Source organism: Capsicum annuum, unplaced genomic scaffold (assembly GCF_002878395.1).
Source record: "Capsicum annuum cultivar UCD-10X-F1 unplaced genomic scaffold, UCD10Xv1.1 ctg4263, whole genome shotgun sequence".
NCBI classification, from domain to species: Eukaryota; Viridiplantae; Streptophyta; class Magnoliopsida; order Solanales; family Solanaceae; genus Capsicum; species Capsicum annuum.
In genome coordinates, this window is record NW_025850043.1 from 907424 (window position 1) to 924294 (window position 16871).

The 16871-nt window shown below is 36.9% G+C and overlaps 1 pseudogene; it reads left to right on the forward strand.

Moving 5' to 3' along the window:
* Nucleotides 1–3061: 3061 nt before the first annotated feature.
* Nucleotides 3062–4905, forward strand: LOC107869014 (annotated as a pseudogene).
* Nucleotides 4906–16871: the final 11966 nt, after the last annotated feature.

Consider the following 16871-nt stretch of genomic DNA (forward strand, 5'->3'; position numbering starts at 1 on the left):
AGAATTATCCTTGTTCATAATCCCACAAAATTTAATTAATGATTGTATGAAGAAGCTTGAAATTTGAGTTCCTATATGTACTCTTAAAATTATTTCTTGAAGGTCTTCAATTGGGAATCTTGAATTTTAGGTTATCTTGGAAAAAGAATGGTGAAATTTAGATTTCTTGAGGTTTGAAATTTAAGGTTCTAGGGTTTATTGGAGAGAAATTTGATGAAAACTAATCGTAATATGCTTAGAATAGGTTTAATGCCTTGTTTTTCATGATTTGGGAGCTTGAAAATAACTAGATTGCCCTTTAGAAAATTTAATACGGAACTGGAATCCTGATTTTGGGCCTCAGTGCAATGCGACGCCATCGCTGTGGCTTACTGGAAAAAGGATGAGTGCTATTTTGCACCATGGCATGACATGACGTAATCACGTTGCATCACTGGAAAAGGACGAGTGCCATTTTTCTCTCCACCGCGATACAGTCTCTGTTCCATCGGAAATTCTGGTGCGATACTAGCAAATCATGGTTTAGCTACTGGAAAGGGGCAAGTGGGATTTTAGGCTTCACCGTGATGCGGTTCAATCGTGGTGTTTCACTGGAAAATGGGACAATTGCAAAACTGCACTTCACCACGACGTGGTGCTATTACGGTGAACTACTAATTTTTATTAAAATTGCCATAACTTCTTAACCGAGTATTTGGTTTAAGCAAAATTGGTATCGTTGGAAAGCTAATTCAATTGTCTACAACTTAGTAGGTCTAGAGATGGAAAATTCCACACGTATCAAGAGTTATACATATTTAAAGTTGATCCTTGACACACTAGGAGCTAAACAGGAATAAGTAAAGTATTGGGTATTACAACAAGGCTGCCTTGTTGAACAAAGATATGGACATATCTAGAACTATGGTGTATATATATTAAGTAGAGAAAGAAATAAAAAAGCAAGCGGAGATAAGTAAGAGATATAAAAAGAAGTTTTGCTCTTTAAATCAGGGTAGAGGTCAGCATCAAAGTAGTAGAGATGGTGGGAAATAGTCCAAATCCTTATTGAGTTATACTATAAAGATTTGGGAGAGGGTGGTTGAGTAGATATTGAGGAGGATCATGTCCATTTCGAAGAATCAATTTGGTTTTATGCCTGGTCGCTCGATGACAGAGGCAATCCATCTGGTGAGGAAACTGGTGGAGCAATATAGGGAAAGGAAGAGGGATTTGCACATGGTGTTCATTGATCTGGAGAAGGCATATGACAAAGTCCCTAGGGAGGTTTTTTAGAGATGATTAGAGGCGAGAGGGGTTCCGAAGGCGTACATCAGAGCTATTAAGGACATGTACGATAGAGGAAAGACTCAGGTGAGAACAGTGGGAGGGAACTCAGAGTATTTTTCGGTCAAGACAGGGTTGCATCAGGGGTCGACTCTTAGTCCATTTCTTTTTGCATTAGTGATAGATATGTTAACGCGGAGTATTCAAGGGGAGGTGCCTTGGTGTATGTTGTTTGCAGATAATGTAGTGCTGATTGATGAGATACAGGGTGGGGAAGGGGGTATGAATGAAAAATTAGAGGTTTAGAGGCAAACTCTTGAATCTAAGGGGTTCAGGTTGAGTAGGTCCAAGATGGAGTATTTGGAATGGAAGTATAGTGACTTGAGGCAGGAGGACGATATGGTGGTGAGGTTGGATTCCTAAGATGTTTGTAAGAGGGATAGTTTTAAGTATCTTAGGTCTATGATTCAGGGGAATGACGAGATTAATGAGGATGTCTCTAACCGTATTAGAGCAGGCTGGATGAAGTGGAGGCTCGCCTCGGAGTGTTGTGTGATAAGAAGGTGCCACATAAGCTTAAAGGCAAATTCTATAGAGTGGCAGTCCATCTACCCATGCTATATGGAGCAGAGTGTTGGCCAGTAAAAAACTCCTACATTCAAAAGATGAAGGTGGCAGAAATGAGAATGTTGCATTGTATATGTGGACTTACTAGAGGGGATAGATTTAGGAATGAGACTGTCTGGGAGAAGGTGGTAGTGGCTTCGACGGAGGAAAGATGTGGGAAGGAAGGTTGAGATGCTTTGGGCATGTGATGAGGAGGGGCACGGATGCCCCAGTTCGTAGGTATGAGAGGCTTGCGTTGGATGGTTTCAGGAGAAGGAGAGTTAGGCTGAAGAAATACTGGAGGGAAGTGGTTAGATATGACATGGAGTAGTTTCAGCTTACTGAGGACATGGCACTAGATGGGAAGGTGTGGAGGTCACGAATAAGGGTAGAAGGCTAGGATGTGTGCATGAGTTGTAGCAAGTAGTTACAAGAGCTCATGTATAGCTGGGATAGTAATCCTAGGACAGTGTCCATCGGTAGGAGCACCTAGTCAGGTGGGTCTAGGTGTGGCGGGTGTCTCTAGTCTATGACTGTATGTTACTACTAGGTGAGGGTCATATTCCTGATGTCTTATTTCTTATCTCTTATTTCATAGTGTGCTTATTTATCTTATCTCGTATTGCTATGATTTTTGTTTTATTATGTCTTATCCCTTTTTATGTTATGCCATTCATCATGCTTCATGCTTTATTACGCTATTGTTTACTATTCTCTATCTTGAGCTGGGGGTCTAGCGAAAACAACCTCTCTACTTCTTTGGAGGTAGCGGTATGGACTACGTATATTTTACCCTCCCTAGACCCATATTGTGGGAATACACTGGGTTTGTTGTTGTTGTTGTTGTGACATGAATAGTGTATAAAGCATCATTTGAGCATAAAATGGGTAGTGTGATTTAATCACATCAGCCTTAGGCTATCTTGTCTAATCTTGCTAATAGAGGAGAAAGAACTATTGTTCTTAGAGCTAAAAACAACAAATGAGAGAAGGCTTGAAACTTTTAAATTTACAATCAAAAAGTGTGTTGTGCTTACATGCACACACTACAAACGATTGAGGACTTAAAGTTTTCCTATTCATAATTAACTAAAAAAGTTTTTACAATTTTTATTTAAAACTACCATTCAGTTTGTTTACAGTTCTGATAAATTTGTGATTATACACTCTACTATTTTTGGTCTTAGAAATGGTTGTTGCAATGAAGGTGATTGCTAAGATGGATGTCGAACTAATAATTGAGGAGAGGAATTTGGTGTCAATTGGGTATTAGAATGTAATTGGAGCAAGAAGGGATTCATGACATCGATTGAATAAAAGGAGGAGAGTATGGGCCATTAGCAGAATGTTAAGAGAATTAAGACTTACAGACAGAGGGTCGAAGACTAGATTACGAAAATATACACCAATATTTTTTCAGTGATAGATGAGCACCTTATTCCTTTGTCCATTAACAGAGAATCTACTGTGTTCTACTATAAGATGTGAGTTGCTGATTTTTTCACTTGGTTTCTGTTCTTATATTTTCTACCATCTTGTTCTTTTGTTTTTGCATGGCTCATTATTTGTGATGGAGATGAACACATAGTTGCTTTTCGAGTGACCCCGTTTTAGTTTTATTAAAGTTAGTCGCCTTTCTTTCGTTTTGTCCTTTAAAATGATTGATCAACTTACAAATTTACCTCCTTTTACTTCACCACTAGGAAGGGAGATTACTATCTCTCTTTAGTAGAGTTCAAAGCAGGGAAAGATCGTAAAGAGGCTACTGAAATAGTCACTCAAAGCTTATGAGCTTTCTTTTGTTCTATGCTTTCAGATTTGGATCAAATGTTCTTCTACATCTGTATGAAAGATCGCCAACATTTGTTTCCTGTATTTGTTGTTCAAATTGCACATTATTTTTGTATTTATTTGATTTTATGTCTTAGTCTTTATTTAGGTTATTGCTCTATTTTTGTAGGTTGTTGCTGAGACTGCTAGTTCAGATCTTACTCTTACTCACCCAATCAGACTTGGACTTGCATTAAACTTCTCAGCTTTCTACTATGAGATTCTAAACCTAAGAGGTTAGAGATTAATCTTATGGACAACAGGTTTAAATGTTATAACTACATAGAAGATATTAACTTACTATTAACCTTAAAGTATAAATCTTGTTTCGCACCCGAGGGTGTGGCCTAGTGGTCAATGAAGTGGGTTGAGAACCATGAGGTTTCAGGTTCAAAATTCGAGCAGAGAAAAAAATACTAGGTGATATCTTGTCATCTGAGTAACCAAGTACTGTGAGAGGTGGTAGTTATCGAGTGGAAATAGTTGAGGTGAGCAAAAGCTGATCCGGACACCATGGTTATCTAAATAAAAACGTATACCTCTTGTTTCTTGTTTGTCATGCATAATGAAGCTAGCTTGATACTAATGGGAAAGCTCTTTGAAAATGGTTCTCTCACAAAATAGTGAAATTGTGAATCATTTAATGATTTTGAGCTGTTGTTGCCTTTTCAAATAGAAGTACATAAGCGATAAAGTGAAATAAGGAGTTTATATAGTGTAAATACTTTCAATGGATAATTTTGGTAATATATTTTTTGACATTTTGACTTCTTGCTATGAAACTTTCCTTCTAAGGTAAGGGTTTATACGAAATAACCTCTCTACTCCACAATGGTTGGGGTAAGGCATATGTACATCCTACCCTTCCTATAGCCCACTTGTGGGACTACACTGGGTATGTCGTTGTTGTTGTTGTATGAGTGTTTGACATTACTTCTTTATTTTTACACATGTGATCCGTCCTAGGAAGGTAATTTAACTTGTGATCTGCTTTTATTATGGATACTTCCCGTAACTTATTTCATTTCCCTCTTTTGTCTAATTCTCTGCATACCAGGGCATGTCACTTGACCAAGCAAGCATTTGATGAAGCTATTGCTGAGCTCGATAGCCTAATTGAAGAATTCTGCAAGGATAGCACCCTTATCATGCAGCTTCTAAGGGACAATCTCACTTTGTGGACATCAGATCTTGAAGAGGAAGGTATGTCTTATGGTATGCTTCAATAATTTCCAAGTTAATTCTCTTCCTTATGGTAGCCGATAATTATGAGCTAGGTGTTAACGACTGTCTCATTTGGTAAATAGGGGAGAAGTTGTTGCATTTGCAATTAAAATATAGCTTTTCTTATGCTGTATAAATCTATGAAATTAGTTTTTGTAGATTAAAATATATTGATATAACTGAAAGGGGGATATATGACAAGATAAGACTAAGAGCTAATTTTCAATCTTTATCAACGAAAAGGATTTATTGAAAATCAAACATAAACGAGTAAAAATTATACCAATTCAATGTGATGTTGACATGTGATCAATCATTTGTAAGGTTAACATTCCAAGGGTGATGAGCATCAGGGATAGGTACAATTTTTAACTGTTAGTTCTCTTACTATCACTGATATGTGTTTGGTTTCCGAATCTCTTCAATGAACACATGTTTGCTACGATGAACTATTAGTTCATGAAAATAACAAGTAGAAGTGTCAGCCAGGTGAGGTTCCAAAGCGAAATGCTGAAGCAAGGCTTCTTTTACTTGCATTGTACAGAACTGTATAATGTGTTTTCATCTTATTGGTTGTATTTTTCATAGGATGTATTCCATGCATAAAGCATAAGTTAGAACCAACTGACCAAATCATTAATCTAGAAACATAGACATTCTTTAGGATGTCTTAAACCATGCAATATTTAGGAAATTTTTTTGCTCTTTTTGTTAAAATTCTTCATATACCACTAGGTACCTTGGACACATGAAGAAGGATTCTTCAATCCCCTACCACAAACAGCTTATGGCAATTATGATTATACAATATAGTATATGATGATTATACAAACGGCATTCTTGAACATAAGGAATTTTGATTGGACTTTGGTTTGATCTCCTAGAGGGTGCAAGTGTATTTGCCTGACCATGCTGCGACCCCTTCTGTTAATTTTTTGTAGTTGATCAACCATATTCTTGGAACTCATAATTTTCCTAGACATCCAACTTGTTGGGCTAGCAGTATCCATTTTCCTTGTTCCTTTATATAGAAGGTATTCAATTTCTGATGCACATGAGTTAATCAAACAATTTTTCATCTTGTGTGTACGCATGCATATGTATTGGTTCTGCTTCCTAAATTTGCCATATTTTATAATGTTATTAATTTCTTTCTCTTTCTTTTCCTCAAAGTTCTCCTAATCTTAACCCCAACTTACACTTTTTAGGTTTCTAGCATAAGCATCACCTTTTTCCTTATTTGCATTATCAATGATGCCATCACCTTTTCTAGATGCAGTATTTTTCGTAATATGAGTTATTAATTGTCTTTGCAAAATTTTGTTCTTATAGATTTCTAAAGATTGAAGATACAAGTGAAGATGCAATTTTAGAAGATGCACAAGCTTATTATTATTTTTCCAAGAAAATTATGTAAAGTTTGACATCATATTCTATCCTGGGATGTTAATTGGTTATGTTTTTTTTTTTTTTTTTTAGGAGATATTGAAACTATTGACAATATTCTAGTTGGGGATGTTAATTGGTTAAGTTTTTTGTGCTAAGCAAATATTGAAATTATATTTATTATACTTTGACATTTTCAGTAGCAATTTTATATTTAGCAATGAAATATATACTTTTATGATATGAAGTTTCAGGACATACCATTAGTGGTAAATTAGATACATGAATATATTGTTGTTTGATCTAAACATTAATCTAGGATGAGTTATTTGCTTGTCTTTAAAGGTTAATCAAGGACGGGTTAGTTGCTCGTATCTAAAGGTTAATTTAGGATGAGGCAGTTGCTCCTCTATAAAGATTAATCAAGGACGAGTTAGTTGCTCATCCCGGTAGAGTAATTTAGGACAAGGTAGTTACTCATCACAAAAAAGGTTTAGAGACCAGAAAATAAATATTTTTTAAAGATGAAAATCATCTATTTGGGATGAGATATATAGTCTCTAAAAGTGTTTTTGAGATTGGATATGTTACCTTTGCTAATGATATTTAACGACCAGCTAGAGTACCTTGTCGCAATTGACCATTAGTGAAGGAGGCTATTAGGAGGAGCTGCGACCAATATTTTCCCTTCCTAAAGGATTATTTTCGACCATATTTGGACCTTTAAGGACCAGATTTCCCTTCCCTAGAGGCTGTTTTACTTGCTGTGACCATCAGTTGGGGATTCAGGCTGAGAATATCCCAAAGACAACCTTTAGGACCTTGTATGATCATTATGAGTTCCTAGTGATGTCTTTTGGATTAACCAATTCCCCAGTCACATTTATAGATTTGATGAACCATGTGTTCAAACGTTATTTAGATTTCTTTGTGATTGTGTTCATCAATGATATCTTAATGTAATTGAGGAGTAGAGAGGAGTATATGCAATATTTGAGGATTGTGCTCCAGACCTTGAGAGATCATAAGCTTTTTGCCAATTATCTAAGTGTGAGTTTTGGCTTGAGTTTGTGACATTGCTTAGACATGTGGTGTCTAAGACTTGGATTATGGTGGATTGAATGAAGATTGAGTCTATTCATGATTGGGCCAGGACTACATCTCTATTTGAAATTCATAGATTTATTGGGTTGTCCGGTTACTATAGATATTTCGTCAAGAGTTTTGCTACTATTACGGCGTTGATGACCAGATTGACTTGAAAGAAGATTCCTTTCCAATGGTCCAAGAAGTGTGAATCGAGCTTTGGAAAACTCAAGGGATTTCTCACTTCAGCTTTTATTATGTCTCTTTCTAGAAAGGGTGAGGGATTGATCATATATTTGTGATGCTTTCGATGTTTGTTTAGGTTGTGTGTTAATGAAGTAGGGTCGAGTTATTACTTAAGAGTTGAGGCAGCTGAAGGTGTATGAGGAAAACTACCCCACTCACGATTTGGAGTTGGTAGCGATAGTTTTTGTGCTTATGATTTTGAGGCATTATCTTTATTGTGTGCATTGTGGGATTTTCACATATCACCATAGTCTTTAGTATCTTATGCTGTGGAGAGAGCTTAATTCTTGGCAGCGTAGATGGATGGAGTTGATTAAGGATTATGACATGTATATTTGTATCATCTGGAAAAGGTGAATATGGTAGCGGATACCATGAGTCAGAAGGAGGTGAGTATAGAGAGTTTGGCTTTTATTTGTGTTTCTCAGTGACTGTTAGCATGGGACATCCGATCCTTATCAAACTTGATAGTGTGACTTAATATTTCAGATCTTGGGAGGATTCTTGCTAGTCTTAAGTCTAGATCTACTTTATTTGAGAAGATTTTGAGTCATTAGTTTAAGGATATGAGACTTTGCCTCATTTGTGATCAGGTTTTGAGTATTGATTCTAAGAGGGATACCATGGACTCTGAGGGTGTTTTGAGATTTGATGGCAGCATTTGTGTTACGAGTGTTAGTGACTTAATTTAGATGATATTGTATGAGGCTAACAACTCTAAGTATTCTATTCACCCGGGTACGGCTAAGATTTATAGATATTTAAGGCAACATTATTGGTTGAGTGGTATGAAAAGAGATGTGGCAAACTTTGTAGCTCGTTGCCTATGTTGTCAGGAGGTGAAATCTAAGCATTAGAAGCCTGGTGGCTTGATTCAAAGGTTACCTATTCCTGAGTAGAAATAGGAGCGGATTGCCATGGACTTTGTTAGTGGTTTGCCTCAAACTTCCCCTGGTTTCAATGGTATTTGGGTCAATATGGATCGAATGACCAATCCAACAAATTTCATTCCTATTCAGATATCCTTTAGTGTCAAGAGGTTAGCCTATATCTATGTTTGTGAGATAGTCCATTTACATAGTTTACCTATATCTATCATTTTAGCTGAGATTCAGTGTTTACTAGTATATTTTAGAGAGCTTTTATGGAGGAGTTGGGTACTGAGGTGGATCTTAGAAAACATTCTACCCTGAGACTGATGGACAATTGGAGTGAAATATTCAGGTTCTCGAGGATATTCGTTGAGCCTGTGTTATCGATTTCAAAGATCAATAAAAACAACACTTAGCTTTGGTGTAGTTTTCCTATAAGAATAGCTACCATTTTATAATTGAGTGTAATACCCATATTATACTTAGCTTAGTTCAATTCCTAGTTGCATGCATAAGAGGCTTAAGCCCTGAAAATTTCACTAATTGTTGCGGACTTAGTCTTATTTTTCGCCTCAAAACTTTGAGAATTTTTAAATTGGTCTTCTCGACCCCGAGATTTAGGTTTTTGAGTTAATTCAGGTTCAGGGGTGTAAAGAGCATGTCTCGGGGAAGTTTTTGATTTTTCAGATGAGGATTGGGTCGTGTTTGGATTTTGATTCAAGCAGCTCACCGCGATTGCATCGCGTCGCCCTGATTATAATGATGAGACACTTACCATATCGTGGTTTCTTTTTAATCAGCATTCCAGTTACAAATTTAATCTCCCAAGGGGAAGTTATGTATTTTCCCATCGACCCAATTTCCTCTCAAAAACAAACCCTAATCATCTTCCAAGAACATCAAATTCAACGTCCTCTCCAAGAAAACCAAGAATTTAAGTTTTCCAATCCAATAACTTTCAAAAAAGTATCCGAATTGGCATTCATGTTTCAAGCTTAAGGGTTTAAGGTATGTGTGATGTTCATCCATGGACCTTTTTCACCCATGGAGTCCAAGAATCCATTTTTGTGTTCTAAATGATGAATTTTATATGTTTATGATGAATTATTTCCATGAAACTCTTTGATTTTTGATTTATGTATTTTGTTTACAAGTGTTTTGATGGAATGAGCCTTTACACATTTAAATGATGAATTTTTCATCTTAAATCCTAAACACGTGGTTTTAGTATTATAATTATGTTATTATCACATGATTTACCCATTCCAATGCTTAAGTTCGTGACTTTTATGTGTTCGATGAAATGCCTAAGTGTTGGATTTTGAACAATGATCCCTACTATGTTTTCAAAGCTTTTATATGTCTGTATTATTATTTCCATACATTGCTGGAGGTTTATGAACACCCGATACATAGTTGTTTACATAATTTCAGTAGTTTCAGAATGACTTCAGATATATCATGAGTATTACCATTCAGGCAGTTATTATGATCAATTCTTTGTTCAGTTAAGCTTAGTTCAGTCTAGAAATAAGTGCCAGTTCAGTTGGGAGTAGGATTCAGCATCGAGCGAACCGAGGGATGGGGGCATTCCTGCCAATTTAGGGTTAGTAGCAATCCCTGAGTTACAGAACTACGTAGCCAGCACAGGTTTGAGATGTCTTCCTGCCAGCTTAGGGCAGACACATATCTCATGAGTTTCCTTCTAGTATAGGGTTACTCTTTAGTCCATCGAGACACCAGTTTAGTGAATCCACATCGCTAGAGTTAGTACTAGTGGCATGGTACTACTACCCTTCCAACTGGGGTTATAGGATGGACCCCAATTAGCTCAGATTAGGAAAAGTCGCATAGATGATACCTCCCACAGTCTCAGTTCAGTATTTAGTACAGAATTAAGTTCAAGTTTTATTTACCAAAGTATAGAGATTACTAGTTATTCAATTATCAGATTTCAGTATTTTATCTTATAGATTATCTAAACAATAATATATGCTTGGTCAAGCATTCTCAAATTTCACAGCTCTAATGCATTTTTCTCAGCTATTTTATGGATGCATACTCAGGTATTTCATCCTATTCAGTCAGTTATTATCTCATGCACAGTTAACCCATGCATTTCAGCCTAACCTCATCTCATATACCAGTACATTCAAAGTACTGACCACATACTTTTCTTTACGCTATGATGTATTATATCATAGGTTCAGATGCACAGTTCCTGACCGCTCTTAGACAGTTCAGCTTATCATAAAAAACAGTCATGGTGAGTCCTCATCTATCGAGGTCATGATTGTTTCATTTTATTTTATCTCAGTAGTTCAACATTTCCATTTAGTTGAAGTTAGTTGAGGGTTTGTCACATAAATTCCACAGTCAGTTAGTTAGAGGCTTTTCAGTCAGTCAGTTAGTTTATTAGACTTATCAATTGGATTTAGGTATTTTTTCGCAGATGTTTCAGACTTGCTAATTCATTTGTATTTCAGTATTTAAAACTTTATGGTATTATCAGTTATATCCACATATGTCTTTATTTATTAGTTCACCCAGTGCTCATAGCAGGTACCAGCTCATGGGTTAACTTGTAGTCACTTGTGGCCATAAGCACCATTGTCGCGATTAGGGAGTAGCCTCGGGTCATGAAAAAATTTGGTGTCACAGCCTAAGGTTTAACAGTTTCCTAGGGAGTTTGAAAAGCCGCGTCGAGTAGAGTCTTGTGCATGGGTGTGAAGCTCTCCACACTTATGGACAAGAGGCTATGAGATGTTTTATGAAAAGTTTCCCTTTTTTCAGTGTTTATGTCATGCGAAAGATCATGATCTCTATTTAAACTCTGTTTCTGACTCATTCTTCCTTCCATTTATAGACAATGCCTTCCAAAAAACTATAGAATAAGAAATGGATTTCAGGCCGTACCTCCACCTGTTCAGGAAGATCCCCTGAATGAGCACGTCTCTCATGCCGAGTTCAGAGCTGCATTTACTACCCTAGATTAATAACCAACAGACTTTTACCCCAGCTAATCCAGTGTCAAATACAGCTACAACTAGGATTCAGGATTTCACCCAAATAAATCCCTTTTTATTTTTGGGATCCAAGTCTAAAGAGGATCTGCAGGTGTTTCTTGATATGGTTCAAAAGATGACTAATATCATGGGTGTCACTTCGAGTGAGAGTGCAAAGTTGGCTACATATCAGTTGCAGGATACAGCTTATACATGGTATAAGTAGTGAAAGAAGGATAGGGGTACTGAGGTAGGGCCTGTGGAGTGGGAGGAGTTTGGCATGACCTTTTTTGATATGTTATTTCCTATAGAGTTGAGGGAAGATAAGGTTCTAGAAATTATTAATTTAAAGAAGGGTAATATGAGTGTGAAGGAATACTCGCTTAAGTTTACTTAGTTAGCGAGGTATGCTCCTAATGTGATTCCGATATTAAGTCTAGAATGAGTAAGTTTATTTCTGGTGTAGCTAATAATGTGGTCAAGGAGAGTAGGAATGCAATTTTGATTAAGCAGATGGACCTATCTAGGCTTATGGTTCATGCTCAGCAGATTGAGGAACAAAAGCTTAAGAAGAGAGATGGGAAAAAGGGCTAGAATAAGTAGCTTTAACTTTTCTTAGCCGATGTCAGAGGGTGGTAAACGTTCTCAGTTTTATTAGAAATTTTCAACCCCATCTCCGTATTTTGCTAGTGCTCCTGTACCAAAGTTCAGGAATGACAGTCGAGACAGAGCACCAGGCTCCAAGTCCCAGGGTAGTATGAACAGTGGTCGTACAAAGCCATTTTGCAAAAAATGTGGCAGAAATCATGAGGATGTGTGTAGGGCTGGCAGTGATGTATGTTTTGGATATGGCAAGCCAGGCCACCAAGTCAAAGAATTTCCATAGGTTGGTCAACAGAGTTAGCGTAGTCGTTCTCCAGCTCCAGTCGATCACCTGACTCAGCAAGGTGCTACTTCCAGTGCCACCAGTGGTCAGTGCCAAAATAGGCTATATGCACTTTAGTCCTGACAGGATTAGAAAAGTTCTATTGATGTGGTTACGAGTACATTATAGGTCTTTCATCTTCGTGTGTATGTTTTAATATACCCTGAAGCCTCACTAATTTTCTAATCTCCTATATAACTTTTAATTTTGGTGTCAGCCAGAAACATTATTTGAGAATCTCTCAGTGTCTACCCAATGGGTAAATCCATCATAGCCAGATAGGTATACAGAAACTGCCCAGTTGCAGTATCTCAAAAAATCACTTCAGTAGATCGTATAGAACTAGAGATGTCTGATTTTGATGTCATTATCGGATGGATAGACTCTATTAGTACTATGCATTAGTTAACTGCAGAAATAGAGTCATTCAATTCAGTTTCCTAACGAACCAATCATTGAATGAAGGGGTAGTACTTCAGTTCTTAGGGGTGAAATTGTTTCATATCTTAAGGCCATAAAAATGATATCTAAGGGGTGCTTGTACCATCTTATTCGAGTTAATGACTCTAATTCTACGACTCATAGTCTTGAGTTAATTTCAGTAGTAAGAGAATTTCTAGATGTGTTCCCAGAAGATCTCCCTAGAGTCTCTCCCGAAAGGGAAATTAACTTCAGAATAGATCTCCTTCCAGATACCTATCCTATCTCTATTCCACCCTACAGAATGGCTCCAGTTAAGCTAAAAGAGTTTAAAGAATAGATAAAAGATCTGTTAAATAAGGGATTAATCAGGCCTAGTGTTTCCCCATGGAGTGCTTCAGTCTTTTCCATGCGTAAAAAAGATGGTTCTCTCAGAATGTGCATTGATTACCATTAGTTGAACAAAGTCACAATCAATAATAAATACTGACTCCCCAATATTGATGAATTATTTGACCAACTTCAAGGACCTCATATCCGGCTATCATCAGATTAGAGCTAGAGAATGTGACATCCCAAAAATAACCTTCAGAACTTGGTATGGTCACTTCAAATTTCTAGTTATGTCTTTTGGACTAATGAATGCCCCAACAACTTTCATGGAATTAATGAACATAGTGTTCAAGAGTTACTTGGACATGTTTGCCATCGTCTTTATTGATGGTATTCTTTTCTACTACCGTAGTGAAAATGATCATGTAGACCATCTCAAAATTGTATTGCAAACTCTTAGAGCCCATCAGTTATTTTCCAAATTCAGTAAGTGCAAGTTTTGGCTAAGATCAGAAGCTTTCCTTGGCTATATTGTTTTAGGTGATGGCATTAAAGGTGACCCTCAAAAGACCGAAGCCATTAGAAATGCGCCTAGACCCATCTCTCCATTAGATATTAGGAGTTTCTTGGGTTTACCTGGCTATTACCGATAGTTTGTTAAAATGTTTTCATGTATTGCTTCACCCATATCTCGATTGAATCAGAAAAAAGTCAAATTTCAGTGGTCAAATTTTTGTTAAAAGAGTTATTAGTAGTTGATGACTCGACTCACCTCAGCCCCAGTCTTAACTTTGCCAGATAGTTCAGATGGGTTTGTTATTTACTATGATGCTTCCAGAGTTGGTGTTGGTTATGTGTTGATGCAGAGAGGTAAGGTCATAGACTATGCTTCTATATAGCTTAAAATCCATGAAAAGAATTACCCTACCCATGATCTTGAGTTGGCAGAAGTTATTTTTACCTTGAAATTTTAGAGGCATTATCTTTAAGGGGTTCATGTTGATGTGTTAACGAATCACAAAAGTTTTCAGTATGTCTTTTCGTAGAAAGATTTAAATTTACATCAGAGAAGGTTGATTAAGTTGTTAAAATATTATGATATGAGTGTGCTGTATCATCTAGGGAAGGCTAATGTAGTGGCAGACGCCTTTAGTAGATTGTCTATGGGTAGTGTTGCTCATGTTGAGGATGATAAGAAGAAGTTAGTCTGAGAGGTTCATCATCTTGCTAGGTTAGGTACCTGGATAGTTGATTTAGCTGAGGATAGTATATGGGTTCAGAATGGTTCAGAGTTTTCTTTGGTTGCCAAAGTGAAAGAAAAGCAAGATAGAGATTCCAGTCTAGTTAAGTTGAAGAAATCTGTTAGAGATTAGAAAGTAGAGGTTTTCTCCCAATGGGGAGATAGTGTGCTACAACGTCAGGGTAGGCTGTGTATGCTGTGTGTTGATGGTTTAAGACAACAAATTTTGGTAAAAGCGCATAGTGCACGTTACTCTATTCAAGCCACTAAGATGTACCATTATTTACGGGGAATCTATTGGTGGAGCATTGTGAAAAAGGATATTGCAGATCTTGTAGCTAAGTGTTCTGACTGTCAGCAAATCAAGGTTGAACACTAGATGCCTAGTGGCATATTTTTGGAGTTCAATATTCCTACTTAGAAATGGGAAGAGGTGAACATGGATTTTGTGATAGATTTGCCTCGTACACATTGTCAGCATGATTTGATTTATGTGGTTATGGACAAAATAACCAAATCAGATCATTTTTTTCCAGCTCATACTTCTTATTCAATCGAGGACTATGCCAAGCTCTATATTAGAGATTTGGTTAGGTTGCATAGAGTCTCGTTGTCTATCATTTCAGATAGAGGTACTCAGTTTACCTCTCACATTTGGAAGGCTTTTTATAAGGGTCTTGGCACCCATGTTTATCTCAGTATAGCTTTTCATCCTCAGGTAGATTGTCAAGCAGAGAGGAACATTCAGACCTAGAGGACATGTTGAGAGCATGTGTTGTGGATTTTAAAGAAAGTTGGGATGGCCATTTTCCTTTGTTCGAGTTTGCCTATAATAGCAATTATCATTGCAGTATTCAAATGGATTTGTTTAAAGCTCTCTATGGGAGAAGATATAGATCTCCTATTGGTTGGTTTGAGGCAGGTGAGACTACTCTGATAGCACCAGATTTGGTGTTTGATGCAATAGAGAAAGTTTAGTTGATTAGAGAGAGGATAAAGACATCCCAAAGCTGTCATAAATCCTATGCATATATGGAAGAAGAGATTTTGAGTTTGAGGTTGGGATTTTGTGTATTTGAAAATATCACCTATAAAAGGGGTGAAATCTTTAGCATGAAGGGGAAGCTTAGTCCCTCATATGTTGGCCATTACTGAATTTTGAGTTGTTTTGGAAAGGTAGCTTATAAGCTTGAGTTGCCTATAGATTTTGCATCAGAGCATCTAGTGTTCCATGTTTCCCTATTAAAGAAGTTTATTGGTGACCCATCTATTGGAGTTCCTTTGAAAGAATACATGTTCAAGATAGCCTTTCTTACGAAGAAATCCCAATCAAGATCCTTGATCATTAGATTCATAGACTAAGGAGCAAAGAAGTTCCCTTGGTCAAAGTTCTTTGGAACCATTAGGCTGTTGAGGAAGCCACTTGAGAAGCAGAAGTAGATATGCATGCCAAGTACCCTGTAACGCCCCGATTTGCTGAACCAGAATGCTACATGGTGCTCATGATCCCGAGGGACCACAAGCTAACCCATGACTGATATCTGTACCTATAAACTGCATAATATCTCATAAAATATGCAGAAACATAAATTGTAAGGCCATAAGGTTCAATACTGATACATATTTAAAAAATATGGTATAACAATACCAAAAAAGAAACATAAATACTGAAGTCTGAACATCTAATTTGACATCTTGTCTAAAAGCCTCTAACTGAACTGAATAAGGAGTAGATGAGATATGTCCCCAACTAACTCCAACTACTGAAATAAACTGAAAACTGAATTAGAAATGAAACCATCATGTCCTCGAAGGATGAGGACTCACGTTTAACTTTGACTGCTGATTCTGGAATCTACTGCTGATTTGGAGCTCATGCCTCTGAACCTATGGTGTAACATAAGACAAAGCACCATAGCGCAAATGCGTCAGTATGTCTGAATGTACTGAGTATATGAGTGAGGTAGGCTAAATGCAAAGGGTTATATGCATGTACAATACTGATTGATATGAACGTAAGAGTACATACATGCATGCATAACTGTAACTGAACTCGTGGAGATACGAACTACTGAGTCTGAATACTGACAACATGAGTGTACTGATAATGAGATTTTAAAAGACTGATTTTACTGATATTGATATGTAAATCACTAATAAGTGATAGATCTGATACTGTATTACTGATATACTAAGAGACTGATATTGCATTACTGATAAATAAATGCTTGTTTCTGACAGTTTGAATTATGAAGAACTGGTCTGATTGACTGTATCTGACTGTCCTGAAACTGAGTAGTGATAGCATGAGTTTTGATAACTATTGTGATTGATAGCATAAGTGACTATATCTCACAGTCCATAAATCTGAAGGAAACTATCTGAGTTCCATTCTATTTCTGAGTTGACTGTATCTGACAGCCCTGATATAC